Source organism: Nyctibius grandis, chromosome 10 (genome assembly GCF_013368605.1).
Source record: "Nyctibius grandis isolate bNycGra1 chromosome 10, bNycGra1.pri, whole genome shotgun sequence".
NCBI classification, from domain to species: Eukaryota; Metazoa; Chordata; class Aves; order Nyctibiiformes; family Nyctibiidae; genus Nyctibius; species Nyctibius grandis.
In genome coordinates, this window is record NC_090667.1 from 20,367,634 (window position 1) to 20,386,905 (window position 19,272).

General features: G+C 34.9%; 1 protein-coding gene across 1 annotated transcript in view; it reads left to right on the forward strand.

Moving 5' to 3' along the window:
- CACNA2D3 (calcium voltage-gated channel auxiliary subunit alpha2delta 3) overlaps nt 1–19,272 on the forward strand; it is a 460,953-nt gene that overhangs the window by 308,109 nt on the left and 133,572 nt on the right. The gene's annotated exons all lie outside the window — the stretch shown is intronic.

Sequence of the window (19,272 nt, forward strand, 5' to 3'; positions counted from 1 at the left end):
CCAGCAAGCTCCTGGGGTCAGTTTTAGTTACCCTACATCAGAAAATTCTCTGTGTTCCTGCCCTTAAACCCCGGATTTCAAGTTGGAAACATTATTATCAGTGTCTCAAAGCCTCATTTATTTAAAAAAAAAAAAAGTCTTTTGACATAGGAGTGATATAATCTTAAGACGTGTCAGTGACTTTGAGAAACTTAACAGATTTCTGAAATCATTTGAACTTAGGTCTGTGGAGAACTGGGCTGATTTCTCGTTGTACTTGGTTTAGTCATTCACTTGAGAAATAGTCTTTACAGGCTTATCTGGGGGCTAATTCTAAAGTCAGCTTCACAACAGTTGGAGTGCTAGTCCTGTAATTGGCAGCACTTAAGCTACTAGCCTATACCTTTAGGCTAAAATGTTGGGACTGAAGTATGTTATATATGCCAGCCAGTGTCTAGTCTTCTGATTCAGAGTCCTCTGCTCCCAAATTCCACACCTTTCCCTAGGCTTGGTCTCTCTTCCGTTTGTACTTTTCTAGTCACCAGTTTGATACGCACTAGGAGTAAGCTTTGTTGGATCTGTGCAATTCTATGGGCAAGGGTATTTGGGCTATCAAGAGGGAGGGGACAGGCAGATGGTTTTTGATTGTGGAGTCGGATAGGAGAAGAGATTGTCTTGCTGCATGTTAGTGTTCAGCTGTATAGCCTAGAGGTGCTGTAAGGGCTAGTTTGGACAGTGAGCCCTAGATGGTGAGGTCTGGACAGCACTCCAACAAACCAGTCTCAATTTTTCTGGCTCAAAAGTACATCACATTTGGATCTGATATCGCTGCTTCAACATCACTAAGGCCTACAAGTATGTAATGCTTCAGAAAATAAAATACCTTAATGTGTGCTTAAAAACAGAGTTGGATTTCTAATTGAAAGCTTCCAAAGATACTCTTTTCTGAATAGAAAAGAATTCTACAAGTATGGAAGTATTTCAAGGAGGGAACCATTTTAACGTGATCAATGACTTCTTTTAAGCATATGTGCATCTATAGCAAGTCAATACAAGTGAATATATTGGGGGAAAAAAGGAAAATTGCCTGGGCATCAGGATATTCAAGTGAAGTAATCATAGAGGTAGTCTCTTGGGATTATGGGTAATCATCTATAAAGTACAGAAGCCCTTAACTCATTCTTATGGTAACATCTGGAAAGTGGAGAAACATTACTTTTTGCTGCAGGAAATAAAGAAAAACAGACTGGACGGGCCCCTGAGTTCCCACTGTTTAAAAGCTTGCGATTGAGAATTTGTTTATTGGGGCGTATGATTTGACCTACTTGGACCTTTGTTAACTCTTCCTGGTGAAATTTATTTCTCATAAGTGTACCTGAATGTATTCTTTGGATCTAATGCACCGCTGAGTTCATCTCCTTCAGGCTATTAGTTTCAAGCTGTGAGCAGATTCAGGCATATGTTACAATGTTGGCTCTGTTCAGTTTCCAATTGGAGGTTTCCTTTGCATAAAAAGAGCAAATTATTATTTCATTTAATATTTTGAGATGACTGTCTGATGCTTCAGAATTGAAGAGTTCATTTAAAGAAAAAAGCATTCTGAGACATTACAGGTCATGATTCATCATAATATGAATGGTGAGTGGTTTTTACTCTTTATACTTTTCTTTAGTGTTAAAGTACTGTATGTTGATTCTTCATCTGCATTACCCCCACCTTCTCGTAGACATACATTAAATTACAGACTTCAGTTCAATTCTACAATTGCTGCTAAAAATGTTAAATCCCTCTTTTCTTTCTTTTTTTGAAGCAGGGATTTTTTGGAAATATTTCTTACCAAGAGGCTGATACTGTGCTAGTAAGGCAACCTGTCCAAGAACCTTATTTCCCGCATGGGGGCAATAAATTTAGGTAGCTCCACTGAGCTAAAGCCTAAACTAAGTATTTCTGAAATGTTTATAATGGATGTTACAATTACATTATTACATATATGATCAAACATTTCAATTTATTCATCTTCATCCTTAAAAAAAAAAAAACACAACCAAGTACTACGTAGGCATGCTTTTTGCTCTGGTTCAGGTTCTTTGCAGAAATTCAGTAGGAAGTATAGGAAGCTCACACTTCTCAGCTGTCACATCAGAATCCAAATGTTTTAAGTATGGAAATTTAGATTCTGCGATACAGTTCTTTGTCAAAGGTTGAATTCTGAGCCAGTTCCAGAGAAGCAAGGGAAGCTGTATATGTGAAGTCCTGTGTGTAATGTACAGAGTTATAACAGAAAATCCTACAGACTGAAAGCTATTATGATGGCATTTTTTCCATCCAGGAGTTTCTGGTGAGGTATAAAAATGCTGTTTAGTGCTTCTGCCATTCACACCGTTTTCTTTGTGTTCAATGCACAGAAGAGCTTTTATGAAGTAACAAAAATTAAATAGTACCCCGCTTCCACTAGCTTCTATTCCCAGAGATATCTTCAAATACTTTTGGTGGCACAAGTTAATTGTGCTATTATAATAAGTGGGTGTAATTAGCATTTTTATCACAGTAAAAGGTTCCCTGGGCCTCTATTTCAAAACTAACTTCTAGACTATAGTACTGGTGTGCATTAAAATGCATCAGAGTGTTCAGAATGCTCATGTATATCTACAGCAAGTAAATATTGGTAATCACTGCAGAACTGAATGTCAGGAAATGTCATTAATCAGCAGCTGTGAAAAGAAAATTTACAGGCAGTAATTTTTTTTTTAAATGTTTTGAAAACTAGAAGTCTTTGTTGCTTTTTTCCCAGTCCTGCTTTGGACTTGGTTACTTGCTCTAACCCTCCCTTTGTGGCCAGCATCTCTTAATCTCTAATAATTTACAGCTATTTATCAGAGAATGTCATCACCACTGACTGACTGAGGTTCCCCTGAGAATTTCCTTTTCTTGCTTTGACATTTGAGTGAATTGGGTTAGGGAAGGAAAATCCCGTGCATGGCATTCCATCAGACCTTCCATCAGGTAGGTTTGTGCTTAAAATAAGGTTCTTCAAGCTCTGCTTTGTCTTCTACAGATCTGCAGTGGTCTTTTGAAGACTGTGATACAGCCCATGGAATGCTTTCTTATCAGTGCTTCAGTCTGGATTAATTTTCCTGGAAAAATGTAACAGCTCTGACCATTTCATCTTTTTCGAAGCTTCTGTAAGAGCATGATTGCAGTTTGACATTGCAGACCATGTGGTCCAGCAATTATGGTCTGCTGTATTTGCACTGGGATCTTATAGATCTGGGACAGTGCTTGAAACATTAACAATGGAGATCAATGCAGCTACTTGTACACACAGTAAAAAAGATTATGCACATAGTTATATGTAGATGCAAAATCTCTTTATGCTGATGATTAGCGGGCTGTTTGTGGAAATCTTCATTGACAGTCCAATAAAAAAAACCTTTGAGCCGTGACTTTTATGAATTCTGTGGTCCAAAATTTCCAGTTGCCATAATTAAGCATTCTCATTTTCTCCTAAACAGTTCTAATCTGTTTGTTTTACTGCTGGGTCTAGCATAAATGAATTACCATTAACAACATTAACAGTTTCAAATTCAGTAAGATCTGTGTCAACTGTCAAAACATAATGAGTGCTCAAGATAGTAAATGAATAAACCTCTCAACTGAATAAAATTAATGCACTCTCATTATCTTTCAGATGCAGCTTAAAATAACAATGGATGTTCTTTTTCGTTAGAAAATGCATATCTGATTTACTTATGTCATGCAGCAGGGTGCTAATCAGTGCAAGGAATGCTATGCCACTTAAATTTGAGCTTAGAGCCCTTGCTCGCACACCAGTACAAGAGTCGTGGTGCAGCGTGTCCCAATAAAACACACAAATTGAGACCCCTGAAATGAAAACCGGGACGTGCAAAGGAAAATAAAGTCCATAATGACCTAGTGGGAATATGGATACTTTAAATAAGAATGATTTGTGCATTGTTCCATGCAAACACAGCATGTACAAATAAGGACATGCATAAGCATAGGTAACACCTGTGCACATGTATGTATATTTGTATATGTGTACCTTTCAGCTTTTGAAGTAAACTACTTCGTTTGATAAATTGCATGTTTGCTTTACTCCACTGCTAGTGCTGGAACTTACGCTATTAGGGCAATTTTCAGTGACTGCATTAAGCAAAGAATATTACTACAGAGAGCTAACTGCTAGTTGTCAAAGTCACTAGAAAAATGTTGTAAGAAAATAGCAATATTTATTTTAATGAATTAACACTTTTCATGTGTATCGCTGTATATGGTATTTACACTATAAAATGCTATATGCGATACATCAAAAAGATGTTTAAAACATCAAAAATAAAAACAAAAACAAAAGTCCTGCACTTAAAGAGGAACATAAAGTTTCCTGCTGGGGATGTGGAACATGGAATGCCATCTGTATTATATGGCACTGAGAAAACTGATTATGTTTGGACCTCTATTTCATAGCAGATGGGTTCATTAAATTTAATAGCCTCCAGAGCCTTTAGAAACAGTGTTAAAAACATGTGGAACATGCTGAGACACTTCACTTCTCGCCCCACAGTCATTATAACTCTGGCACAGACTATAAATATTACAGTACTTTATTTCCATTGAAACGGATTACTATTATAATTATTTTTCCTAGTGTATATTTACATGAGAAATGCAGAATGCAAATTGTACTTTTTCAAGCTTTGAGATACGCAGTTGATTTCTTTAAATGCATTTTACAGTTCTTTGCACTTGGAGGCTTTGATGTAGAACTTGTTTTTATCTTTTTCCTGCGACATTATCAAGCAGCTGTAATGCCACAGCAAAGCTAGGTCTTAAGGAGCTCTGCTCCCAGTGTGGTGCAAATAAGACAAGCATTACGTTAAACCTTAGAAGGGAAATCGGAGCAGTGTTGCATTTTGGCTTTTAGCTATATATTGCTTCTCTTTTCTAGTATTTTATATAATAGGGTAACTACCCTATTATATACCCAAGTTTGACCTTCATCTCTGTTCATCTTTCATCACTGAAGCACAGACAGATTTAATATCTAATTTCAAATCAGAGTAGTTCTTGCAGAAACATTGCTTTAAACAGAGTAAAAACTCACCTCTTTTTGAAATATTCCCAGAATTTGATAGCTAAAGGAATATTTTAGTGCTATTTACTTTTTGATTTTAAATGATGTTTCAAATGAGAACAGCAAAGTTCTACCATGTTTAAGTACTTTGACATCTAACATTATTCCACCTCTTCATTTACATGTTCTGATGTTTAAACTAAATTACTTTTTTACGAACTTTGTTATATTTGATCACAGTTTTTTTTCAAAAAATAACCCAGTTTCCCAATAACCATGTCAGCTTGTTCTTGTATGATGTAATTCTCAGTAATGCTCTTCTATTTCCATTTCCTTTCCTACAAAACGCTGTGACTACCCGCATTATCTTTTACTGTTTTCTGAGATCACTCTTATTTTTAGGTTGTACTGACCATTTTAATGTGGATTTTCCCCTTCTTCACGTCACTGACTTCAATTTTGTCACTGACCATTGCTGATATTATTATCAAGACCTGCAAATTTTAACAAACCACTGAAGTCCTACTACGGTAAATCATGTATGGCGACAGGATTAAATAACGATACCTTCCTCATATAGTTGACATTCAAAGTAATAGATAAGAATCACCAGTTGCTTAGAAAGGGCAGAGAGTATAAGGACAAAGTAAGACAGTATAGGTCAACACAATAAACAATTATCTGTCTATGAGATCTCAAGTATGAAGGGCAGTATGTGAAAACACGTACAAATGCATGTTCATGTCTTTCACATTGTAGTGTCCACTTCTACAGTGTTCCCTCACAAGTGTTCTTTGTCCGTGTCTTAAGAATCATGGAGTCCTTGCTTGTGTTTGGTTAAACTTAATTTCGTGGAAGTGTTTGGGCAATCCAGTATTTACAGGTCTAAGAGTGTTTCAGAGCAGTTGGGAATCAGAAAATTCAGTAAGGTTTGAAAGTTAAAGGAACACGTTTTGCTGTTTTGAGAGCTGTCAAGTGCAATGATATGTTAGGACTTTGTCGTGAATTGTTACGCTTTTCTTTGCTGCTTTTGCTGTAAATATGGTGTGTCTTGTGACATGACTGCTTTGCACCAAATTACTGTTTCTTCTTATATGAAAACTGATTGGATGTATGTGAAAAAGAATCCATAGAATTACAAATGTCTGTAGGTTTTGCCTGCTGGATGTTCTCCCACCAGTTACTATATACAAATTGTAGAGAATTTCTCTGCTGTTGAATTTGATTAACAGGCATATTCATGCCAAAAGGGTATTGGTCTCATTTGCAAACACCTGCACACTAGAGATAGAGCAGCTTGGGACCGATTCCAGCTGTGGTCTGCCAATGACATACAGTGCCTTTAGGGGAGGGGACAGAAAATACTTCTTATTTCCAGCTTATTTCACAGGGAATTTTCTGGTTTTCGTGTGACACAGAAATAAAATCAAAAGGTCACTAACTAAAGGAGGAATTTGTTTCTAGATCTCTATATGCTATGGTGAATCCAACATTTAGGAGGATATATCTCTTAGTGAAAATAACTACTTAAAGACATTCACAGCTGATAACTGGTTGTCTGTCTTTGATCTTACTGCCTCCATTCTGAGTGAAATTGAGTTATTTATAAGGAAATTGTAGCTATTTTGTTAGATGTATTACCTTTTTTCTCTCTGTTTTTGTCTTTAGTTTTCATATAACAGATTTTTTAGGGTAAATGATAATGTAGGAAAGCAATGAATTTAGTATAATGTACTAAATCCCATCCTTTGATCTCATATATGTCATTCTGACTTTCTGGAAGAAAGAGGGCAGTGAAGATGAAACATACTTTATCTGCACTGCTGGAGTAAAAACCTGAAATAATAAGAAACACTTATTAAATTATTGGTGCCATTCGAGCTTTGCTGCAGTGGCAGAATTCAGTGCAAAAAGGAAAAGAAGAAGAGGAAATAAAAGGACATAATCTTCTCTTTTGTCTATTGTTCTGCAGATATTGAAGCTGTTAGTTATTTATAGCTCTCCTTTTTGTATAACCAGGAGATTTCACATACAACTCAGTCATGCACACAATACAGCAAGCACATTAAAGTTAGTGTTTATCACAGTCATTATAACTAATACTTACTTTGAAGTTAGTAATTTCTGGCGAAATTATGCAGAAATACACTTTATTCTACAAGGAATAATAGGATGTTTCCTACTGATGTTCTTGCTGCTTGACAGCAAGGCATTAGACCTTTGTCCACACCTGTGTATTTTGTCACATCAGACAAGCAAGCATTTCCCTTAATAATTAGTTGAAAGATGATCTAACCAGTTGGTAAATGCATGATCTTCAGAAACACCAGTATCAGCAGGAGAAAGCTTAGAACACTTAAGTGTTTTCTCTGGAATTTGTAAGAGCCATTTCACCTGCACTGATGTCAGATTTTTTGGGAGGAAAATGTAATCACCCTAAATATTCGTTTACATTGCCTAGTTCTAGGTAAACCATTAAAATCCATAAGGACTATACTAAGAGTTGACATAAGGAGCTTACAGGGCCATTTCATTTAAGGACTTCTTTTATAGAACATGATTTTTTTTTTTATCATAGTGTTTATTTAGTGGCACATAAATACTACCAGAGAAACGCATTAGAAATGCATTAGAAACAGTATACTAATACCAAGGAACAACACAACTTACAGAGCTTGCTTTTTTTTTTTGTTCTGTTGCAGCCAATGACCTCTCTATAACAATAAAGACCTCAGTTTTCAATATTGTTAGGCTTATTCCAGAAAACTGTCCAAAAAAAAAAAAAAAAGGTTAACTACCTAAGTCAACTATATGCTTGCACTCCATCCGGGTTACAGTTTTTGGTTATTCTTCTTCTTTAATTTACTCTGCAGTAAATTGGTAGTATCTCCATTTATGTACTTGGAGTCCCACGGATGTAAAACAGAAGACGGATTCATGATTCATTGTATTAAATCTGAGTTTAAAGGGCTTGGATTATACTTCTGTTGACTGATGGAACAATTTTAACATTTTCGTTCTTGGTTTAAAGCCTTAAAGCCTCAAAAATTCAGGAGTTGCAGTGAACAGCGAGTCGCCTTTATAAGAAAGAAAAGTTTAATTTTTCTTCCCTCCTTCACCTTGTCCTAATTGTGTTACAGTTCAGTTTAAGAAAATGGAGATACAGTGAAAGCTGATTTTGTAATAACCAGGTTTTTTACGTTCACAAAATTTTTGCTGTGTAGCCAGCTATACAAGATAATGGGATTTATCACATTTTAGCTCCTAGCGTGCTTAAAAATGACCGTAATGTCTGCAAACAGTTCTATCTGTGACATAGCTGAAAGAATTTTGAGACTTTTTCGTGTGAGTTCTTATAGTGAAGGCGTGAAGTAGGGGTAAAATTTTCTTGACCTGCTGGATAATGCAATAAGGGGAAAAGAGCAGAAGGTGATGAAGAAATTTGCCTCAGACCAAAAGCGTTCCTTGAACTAGATTTCACAAGCGTTGTATTAAATAATGAGAAACTGCATATTTGAAATTAACTTAGATCATCTAGAAATGCTCTAAAATTTGTGATCTTCCAACAAAAAAGAGCCTTAGCTATTGGACATCAGGTCAAACTGGCTTTTAGGAAGCTTTGAACTTTCAAGTTGTGCAGAGTAACAACAGAAAGCTGCTTCCAAAATAAAAAAGCAAGAGAAATGTAACTCGTTCTACAGAGTGAGTGTATCTTTATAGAGCCTGATGTGTTCAACTTGCAGTCCCTAAAATGCTCCATGGCTTTTTGATAAAGGGTAGCTATAAAATCTCAGTGTAAAACTCGAATGGTGAGATATATTAGCTACATACTTATTAGAAGGCTGTGAAGATAGAAACTGTTCCTCAAAATAGAGCTAATGAACAAGAAGCAGCATTGATTATGCCATTTTAGCATTTATAATGGTGTCACTAGCCAGATCTGTTGTGCCAACCTACCCACAAACTGATATAAAAATATTTTAGAAAAGAGAAAGAATGTATTGTTAGATTAGGAGTTTATCCAACTAAGAGGTTTTACAATGTTAAATGATGGAGCATATTCTAAGCTTTTTTTAAAAATGCTTTGTTTTATCATATATTTTTAAAATAATGCTTGTAACAATTAGAGACTTAAACCTGCCCTCATCTCTCTTAGCTAATAAAATCGGTTGCTTTGCTTATGCATGCGAACCTGAAACACTCATGTTTCTAATTTGAAGACACATGATGGCCACCTTGCTACTAGAGCATAGTATTTTAGCATATTGTTAACTTATTTCCAAAATAGACATTGGACATTTGATTCTCAAATGTTTCTACAAAGCCTGGACACCATTTTTATGGAGATTTGTTTTCTGGGTTTAGGGAATATGCCTCCTTCTCTCGCAAAGCAAACCCAGTACGTTTACACATCTATCTAAGCTCAATTCCTGGGTTTCTGACTGTAGCTTTTATGCAGTATTTTCGCACACCATTTGTTCCTTTTTTTTCTTTATGCTTCATCTGAACTTTTGTGGATGTGCCTTAAGATGGATCCATCGCTATTTTGCTCTTTCAGAGGCAAATTGATAAACAAAAGAAAAGATGATTCCCTTTGAAACACTGAAGCTTTTCATTTAGTAGTGGTGCATAAGCTGCCCTTCCTGCTGCTTTCTAGTGCCCTTGATCTATTATCATATCTATGGATTTCTTCTCAGCAAATGAAATTCTGCTAACACTTTAGTGCCGCCTTTCCTCCTTTAAAATGCATCCCCTATTGTTTACCAGCTCAAATATTCTTATGAGCGTATGGTATCTATCTCATTATGCCCTTCAGCATACTGTTCCATTCAGAGGAGTTTTGGGCCAATGGTTACTGACATAACCTTCAAGGTATTTTGTGCAAGCTAAATACAAAATTTGTACAAGAGTTTTGCTCATTTAGAAGTAATAAATGGGGGGAAAAAAAAGAATAAAAATGTAATAGTTATTGTGAATGTATTTGTTAGGTAACTAACAAAGCAGATTGTTCCCTCTATAAAAATGTTCAATATTTTAATTCTAAAAGATAATTGTTTCCAGCACTTAGAAGCCTGTACTTGTTCTAGTCTTTGCATCATATTTCTAGAATCAACTAGTTGATTTCAAAATATTTTTGGAAGGACTTGTTTCTAAGCAAGTAAGAAAGGGAAAGAGTAATTCCAGCTAATTACAACCTCCCCTTCCCCAAACGCAGATCCATTTTTCTTCGCTTTGACATTCCTAGAATCTTTTGCATCACAGATTCATGTTCTTACAAGATCAATTTATTCATCTAGTTATCAAAAGCAGATAGATTACTTTTATTGTGTGTAACAGTCTTACTGATGAGATTCTCAGTGCTGATTTTTCCCTATGCCTGATTCTTCTGGTCTTGTTCTTACCTGCTGAACTTCAGTGATATGAAGTCAATCCATACTTTTCCTGTTTTTTCTCCTGTGTTTATGTGTCAAACATTCCACAGTAGTTTTGCAAGTGCCTTGCTTTGTGCTGCTATTAGCCAAAGCTTTCCTTTTTCAGTTACAGGTTCATTGTTTTCATCATAAAGTAAAAAATCAAGAACTGCAACAAAAAGAAGCTTAAATAAAGATAATGGAAAGCAAAATCATATTGAATTAAATATGGTAAATAGGTCCTGTCAGTTCACTGATGTCAGGGCAGGTAAGAATACAGAACACAAATCTTTTTATTATTGACCCTGTGTCCTTGACACAAAATGACTTATAGACTTTTTAATAGGTCAGTTTTGCCTTCATACCTGTAAATAGTCTCCCCTGCAAATAAGAAAATGTTTATTTCTACAGGAAACTGCTAGACATCAAGTAATTTACAGTATGTTTCTCCATTGCATGTTTTGTGGTCACAGTCCAAACTGTACTGATCTTGAAATTATGCTGTTTACATGTAGTAGAGTAAATGTCAGCAAAAGATTCTTCTTCCTTATTAAATGCACATTCCACAAGTTTAAACTGAATGTCTGGTATGAATTGTGCTTAATACAAACTTTCAAAGCCAGGTCCTAAAAACCTTTCATCATGGTAGATTCCTTCACTCCTGTTAGGTTGTGGATACTAACTACAGCAAGGGAGAAAGGATTCTTGGATTTCTAAGTTGTACCCCTAAAATGCATGGATTGTGAGAGTAAGGGAGAGGGACAGAGAGTAAGGGACTGGAAGCAGAGTGTTGCTACACCCTTTACTTCTGGCAAAACAGTGCTCTGGACACACAGAAGAAATGGTACTCTGTGAAAAAAGATGAAGGAAAGAGTAGTTTGGGATAATTTAACTATACATGTTCTTACAGCCATCCCCTTTTTAGAGTATGTTGGATGATTACAGAACAGAGTATAGAAACACACATCTGTTTTAGAAGTGCAGTCTCATTTAATACAATCAGAGTAACACGCTAAAAATCACGAACACAATTAGTAAATCTAAATTTTAGAAGAAATTCTGACTTGCTTTACACATTCATTAAGCCAAATACACTTTTATCCCTGCTCAGAAAGTGGTTATCTTTAGATGTTGGTCTTACATTGATATGTAGAGCAAGTAAGATTTACTATAGAGCAAGATCAAAAACACACTGAACTCATTGCAAGATTCTCATTGACTCTAATAGGTATTGGGTAAGGCTCTTCTTTGGTTTTGCTTTGAGGCCAGTGTGAATTTTATTGTGGGACAAAGAGGATGTGTGTCTACCTCCTAAGAGGATTTATGATTAAGAAATGATTTTTCATTTCTAGAAGGACTGTCAAAGAATTTGCTTTTTTTTCCGAATGTGAAAGGGCATTTATGTGAGAACAGATGAATAAATGGAAGAGTATGTATATATGCACCTGTCTTCTGAGGTTGATTCTTTTTTTCCTTCCTTCTCTTCCTCCCTTCCCTTTCTTCCTCTCCTGGTAATTCAGAACAAGTCTTTACAGTACAAAGACCTTGGTTTTGGTTTTTTTATTTGAAATACAAGTATGTTTTTTTTGTAGCTCTTGTTTTGGTACAGTGCAGTTATTTTTCTCATACTAGAACTATTCCTCTGGGAAGGATTCTCATGCTATTGTCTATTGCCTTCCTAACAGTCTTTCTAAATGTCTCATTTAGAAATAATCAGCATTAGTAATAATTAAAATGACACTAGCTGTTCTTCTAGAGGTAGTACAACTGTTAATAAATATTAAAGAGTATTAACAGTATATAGGAAGAAATAACATAACCATATAATTTGATGCCATTTCGCATGGATGAGAACCAGAATCTTACAAGTATGTTGGGTATCACATTATGTGTAATGATGTTCAGTTTTAGAAATTTATTTTCCTTCTGATATAAATTATGAGTAAAAGCAAGGCTGCAAAAATGCTTGTTGTCTAGAATATAGGTGTGTTGTTTTCAGTTCCATTGTGTATGTAGACAAAATGGACATTGTGTTATTGTCTTATACAATGTGAAACCCCTTCAATGCTCTTAAGGTTGAATAGTACATGATTAACTGGAGTGTAGTGTGAGGGGTTTTATTACCTGACTTTAGAGATATGATCAGAAGCTCTTTCTCAGTTTCTGCCTTAGTTCACTTCTGCACCGTTCTGCCTTCCCTGGCTATTCTCGTATGTCTAAAAGCTTTTTGAAGGGCTATTATTTAAACGTTCAAGATAAATTTGCTTATAAATTGGAGTTGAAAAATTCTCGTCCTACAAAAGGGATAAAGAACTGTTATCATTTGGCAATCCATATCCAGTTCTTAATCCACTTACCTACATCTTTTTGGTATCCAGGGATTCCAATAATTTTTCATCTTTTGAATAAAAATTTGTGTGATTTAAATTGTGAGCTTTCTAAACAGTTTATGGTGTTCTAACAAATCAACTAATGCTAAAAGCAAGCACGGTAAAAGAAGTTGCATAGTAAATACTTTAAAAGAAATTAACAAAATTAAGAGAAAAAAATTAAAATACTGTTTTCCTGTATCTTCAAAATTTTACTTAAATTAGATACTTTACTGTAGTTAAACTTTGTATTCTCACCTTTGTACTAAACTCTGATCTGGTGGTATAATGTAAGTTTAAATTGATCTTAGACTGGTAAAAGAAAAGCGAACACATTCAAGACAGACAATTCTTATAGGTCATGAATCGTACTACATCCCTATTACTTATATGAAACCAAAACCAAACAGTAGTTCAAAACAAACATGCAAAAAACCCCAATGTGCAGTGTAAATAAATAATTCTGTGGGGTTTTTTTTTTTTGCTAGACAGTGCATTAAAAATTATTCAGTCATTTACATTAATAAACAGCTAAGTATTTTAGAAAATGTGTAAAACCTTCAAAGAGTGGAACCATTTTATTACAAAGATCTTTGGAATGTATATGTGATTTTCTAGTGTACTCTGCTATTTCTTAATTGCAATCTGATACTTTTGTGGCTCCTGTGTTTTCTCTTTTGCATATTTCACAAGGTTAACTTCTTTCCATTCTGTCATCTTTATAGAATTATTTTAAAAGAGAGAACTAGAATTGTAGTTTTCATCTTTATTTTATGACTCTCTTCTCCATAGCAACATTTACATTTCCTCTGACTGGTATACTTCGCATGCAGTGCACAGTCTATCCTTGACTAAAACACTGTAGTTACAGCAAAATATGCGGTAGCACAGTAAAACAATTACATGAACAAGGAAGGTTTTAATATTGAATCCCTGGAAAAATCAAGAGTATTTTCCTTACAGATGTCGGTCCAGTAAGCTGCAGGTTAATATCACTCTTTTAGTATTTATATTGAAATCTTAACATCAGGAACATCCCAGTACGAGGCTGAATTTTATTTCTTCCTCCATGTATACATATAATTATCTATGATGCCTCTAGTACTTACATGGTTCTAGGAAATGGAGAGTAAGTGTGTAGATTGTAAAAGAAAAATCACCAAAATCGTAATATTTAAATACTGTATCTTATAGCAAATGAGTAAGTAGATTTTAAAGCAGAAAATTTACATTTTCTGCTAAAAATTGAGAGTTTGAATGTTCTCTCTATTCTTTCCCAAATTTTTGCCGTTTTTGGGAAGAGCTGTGGAAGCCTGCCTAGCAACATATGAAATGCTTTGAATTTCTTTATACACGTAAACAAACCATTATCTCCCCCTACATTTTGTTATATTATATGATGCCATAAACAAACAACCTATATTATAGAGTACCCGGCACATGTATGCACTAAGTATTCTATGCTTTTTATGTCTTATTCTTTTCTGAGGAGCTTCACTGGTATGTGTGACACCTTCCTCCTTGCTGTGGTGTTAAGTACAGGACCTACATGCTTGCCACAACATTTCACATCTTTCCTGACAGTGTGTTTCCAAAAAGTAGAAGTTCTAATACATACATTCAATGCCAAATTCAGAGTCAGTATGTGACATGTACAAGATGAGTCTGAAGATTGCAAACTGCCATAAACTTAGCTATGCATAAATTTTATATTCGGTGCAGCCCAGAAGTTATTTACAGAAATGACTGTACTACCAAAACTGTATTCATACTTGTTGATTATTTACTGGCATGTTTGTACTTAATTTCTGTTGATTTGTATTGTATCTGATTACGGAACAATCAAGTCAGTAGGGTTGTTAGCCTTTTTCTGAGACTGGTGACGTTGAAATGCTTGGCAGGAGAGTAGGACTGTGGAAATGAGGTCAGTGAATGTAAAATAAGGGTTCTTTATTTGTTTTTTTAATGCTTTAACATAAGTACACTGCAATAGTATAATTTTTTTTGACAAAGATAATTTTAAGCAATCAGTATTAGAAAAATAGAAAATGGAAAATTAATTTTAGTGATTTATATTATTTTTATTTAATAAAAGAAATAATAGTTTTTTGGTATAACAACAAACTGTTGAGTATAATTTAGTCTTGCAGGAGATTTTTTTTTTTTGCTCTTCTTCAAACAAACTTAAGGTTGAATTCTGATCCAACAGAACAATAACTTTATAATTCTAGTATGTTTTCCTTTAAGACTTCTAGACTTGGTTTCTTAGAAACCTAGGACATACAGCTACATAATGTTTTCAATAAATTTTTTAAATGGCTATAAAATATTTTAGAAGTGTATAGCCTTTTTGTCTTGCAATTATCATGAAGTCATTTACAAAATCAGTCTTTATGAACTTATTTTGTTAAGAGTGAAAGGAGTCAGATTTTTATGAGATTTGGCATGGAGTACTTAGCAGAACTACTGGTCCTGTAACATGTGCCTCCTGCTTCTAAAGACAGTATTTCGGATCTGTCTATGGCTCTCTGTTTCTCTCGTTTTGGCCTCACGGTTACCTCATCCAAGAAATAGTGCAACATCCATGATGTTGGACTCCTTTGCATGTCTTGGTTTGTTTTACCACGTTAGTAGTGTCTGTAATTTTTCTTTTTCTGATAATACCAAACACATTTCCATGAAGGGCTCAAAACAGTACCATATTATTTGCAAATGTGGAAAGCATGACACTGTGTGCAAGAACAGTATTGAAAAACCTCCTACATTTATTTATTTTGTGTTACACTGTGTGACAGGACCCCAAGGTGACCTGAATTTAGAGGGGAATACTCAACATGTCTTACTAGAATCAAGCATACTGTGAACCTCTGGGGGCTTGCAGTCTCTGAAGGGTATTTTTTTTACAATACAAAAAAGAATAAGAAAATTTGTTTGGTAAAGAAAATATGGGTTTTCTGGGAAAGACAGATTAAAAGAAAAGAGTTTGAAAACAAATCCCCCTCCCTTTTCTTCACTGAAATCCTCTCGGATTTCCCCTGGTGCTTTTATAGGTCTGCAGGCTCCTGTCCCTGCCATACCTGGCAGTACTGCAACAGCCTCTTCTTACTAAGCAGTTGGGGAGAGGGAGGTACACTTCCCTTCAGAGGGCTCCTCCTAACCCAACCTGCAACAACCAGGAGAAAACAAACAGCCAGACTTCCTCCCTGAACCTCAGCCACAGTTATTTTAACAAAACATGTATTACCCAAATGGTAAACTAGGAGCAAGTAAAACAAATATATGCCCTATCATGTATCTTCATTAGAGACAGTCACCAGAGGGAAGAAAAGACATTAATGGAAGACAAATAGGAACAGGAGGTACTTTGGTATGGTTGGAGCTGAATAAAGACACCAAAATGGCATAGTTTAGCATAGGTGCAAGTAGAATAGAAAGATCTGTAGTGCTTTTTGAGGGCCAGGGAAGGATCACATAGTTCACTGCAAAACTGCCTCTTGGCATTGTATAAAGCAAACCTCAGGAATCAGAGGTACCTGCTGGGTTTTACACAGAGACAGGCAGTTTTTAGACTATGCAACAAAGGGTCAGACTAGAGGACTATTACTGTTATTGTTAGGAAAATTATTTGTTTCCTATGACCTCCCAGAAGGGGCAATGTCAGACAAACCTCTGTAGTTTATTTCAAAGGAATTTGTAGCAATTATTAAACTGAATTGCTGACATATAGGATCTTGTAACAGCCAAGTTTCAAATCAGCAACACAATGAAGATTTGTCTGGCTGGAACAAAGATTTTTTTTTTTTTTTTTAAGGAAAAGACTGTGAACCTGGATTTTGAAGCTTAGGTGAAAAGCGACAAGAATTTCAGCCCAGGAAAAAGCATAACGGAATGTAAATCTCATCTGCTGATGCTATGATTCTTAATCAAGGCTTTGACTACTATTTCAGAGCAAGGAAATATTCTTGATTTTATAAAAGGCTATAAATGGGAATGACAAACTGAATTCAGCAACAGATAATATGTAAACTCTTATTAATGTGCTCTTGAAAATAATCTCAGTAAAAGCAATAGGGATAGTTTCATATACAAAAGTGTGTAGCATCTAGTTTGTGTGGTAATTATTAATAGGAAATCCTCATTTGCATTCCATCTGACTGTAATTCCCTTACACAGCAGAACTTGACCAAACCATGTGCATCTGAAGGTATACGCTCAAAGTGGAGTAAACTCAAGTTCTGAAAACAAGTAGTAAATATTACATCAAACAGTACTAATATTTGTGTAAGTTTTGACTTAAATTTGAAGTCCCAATAGAGCACTGTGTGCATGCATGCATTTGTGTTTCAAATTTTTGTGTTTGTTCAGGTTTTTAATATTCTTCCCTACCCCCCACCTTCCTTGTACCTACCTCCACTGTATGTGGACTACAAGTTTTCTAATTTAGTTTGAATGTTATCTGGAAGTAAGTATTTCTGCAATGATACTTATGTACCTAACATTGCATATGTTGCCTTGGATGCCTTGACTGTACTTGAAGTACTATTCTGTAGAATACGGCATACAAATTAACTCATTATGAAAACATATGAGTTTGTTATGTGTAGTGGGCTTGGGCAAACTGTAGAATTCTTTAGTATTTATTCTAAAGGTGGAAATTTGAACATCATTCTTTACTGCTCCTGTCTTTGAGATGACAATGAAAGGATGCTTGTAATTTTTACATGTATTTAGCAAGAAGGTGGAATTAAAAAAAATGAAAAAAAACAACAAAACCCCCAAAAAACAGTGTTAGAGAGAAAATCAGTTTCAGTGCTACAATAAGAAATTAAAAAAATTAATATTGCAACTTTCTCCTTTTGTTTGAATGAAAAAGAAAAAGCTTCCACTTATCAGAGTCAAAGTAATTAACCAAGTCACAGACTGATAAGTAGATAAATGTTCAAAAAAGCTTTAAACTGCTCTTAAGTAATGCTCTAACCTGTTATACAAGATTTAGCTCACGTATTTACAGTTCATCAGGTATCTGCAATTTCTGCAGCAATCCTTGTATATGGTTCTATATAATCAATTATTTAAACAACAGGCTTTTAAGAAACACATATAGGTCATACTTTAATGTGATCGTGGCTCATATTTTGCTATTGGATCATTCAAGTTTTAGGATGAAAGAATTTTACTTGTAGCAATTCTTCCTGCCATGATTTTTGTTACATTTTATATTGTGAAAACAGAGAAATTGTGGCTGGTTGCTTTCAGTATTTGTGAATTAGAGATCACATGCGAATTCTCTTTCATGACACATACTAGTGTGGACGTTAGCTTTTAGCAGAGTACTATATGGAAGTTGTTTTTTTCTGTCTGTTTTAATTCAGAGCAAGGACAAAAGGTCAGTCAGAAACTCACTAGAGATCTTGAAGGTCTTTTTGCATTTGGTATTGATTCATCTGCCTGTTTCTGTGTTCAGCTGATGCCCTGTTTCCAACAATTTGTGTTGGAAAAAGAAATTTTCTGAGAAGGTGGATTTAGCACAAGGCTAAATTGCTATGTATCGTGAATTTCTCTATGAGTATGAAAGAGAAGAATTCAGAAAAAGGCAAAACTGTATTGTGTCTATAAGCGTTTATTTTTCTGAGTTCCTCTCCATTACCTACAATGGGTTTTCTTTTTCCTAAAGTGAAAACAGAACCTATTTTTCAACTCTTGATAAATAAGATATTTTATATGTAATGGAGTTTTACGTGAGTTGTTGCTTACAGTAAATACTGTGCATACAACCAGGTATAGCTAATCTTGTCTAAGAACATCTGTATGTTATAAATATGCATACATGCATAAACACTTACCTTTTATTTGCATATATGTACATATAATCATACTTGTGTTTACAGTACAGAAATGTTTTGTTCTATGAATACATTGTTGTATATTATGCATATATGATAATATGTTTGCATAAGCAGTCAGTGACTTTCTGTTACCATTTTGTTTTTCTTTCCTCTGTCATAAAGAATACAACCTTCTACTTTAATATGGTAAACTGCTCTCAATGTCAATTTCACTCGTAATAAGTGTAGGTTTAGATGTTCACAAACCAAGACTGGCTGGTTTTAAAACTATCTTTATGTTGAATTATATTTGTGTACAGGAGGATGAAACTACTTCACAGTTCAAGGGTGACACCACATCTGATGAGAAAACAGTCCCTCTCTTAGTATCGTGGTATTTAACAAACTGCATGGTGCTTTTGTAATACCTGGTAGAGAGGCTGTCAAATAATAACCTAAGTTAACAAGCCCTCAATAAGTTGAATCAATTGGCAATGTAAACCTAGTTTCTCTAGTTTCTTTCCTTTATGCTTTGTTTTATATTATGTTTGTGATTTCATGAATACAGCAGCTAATTAATTGTTCAAATTAATTTC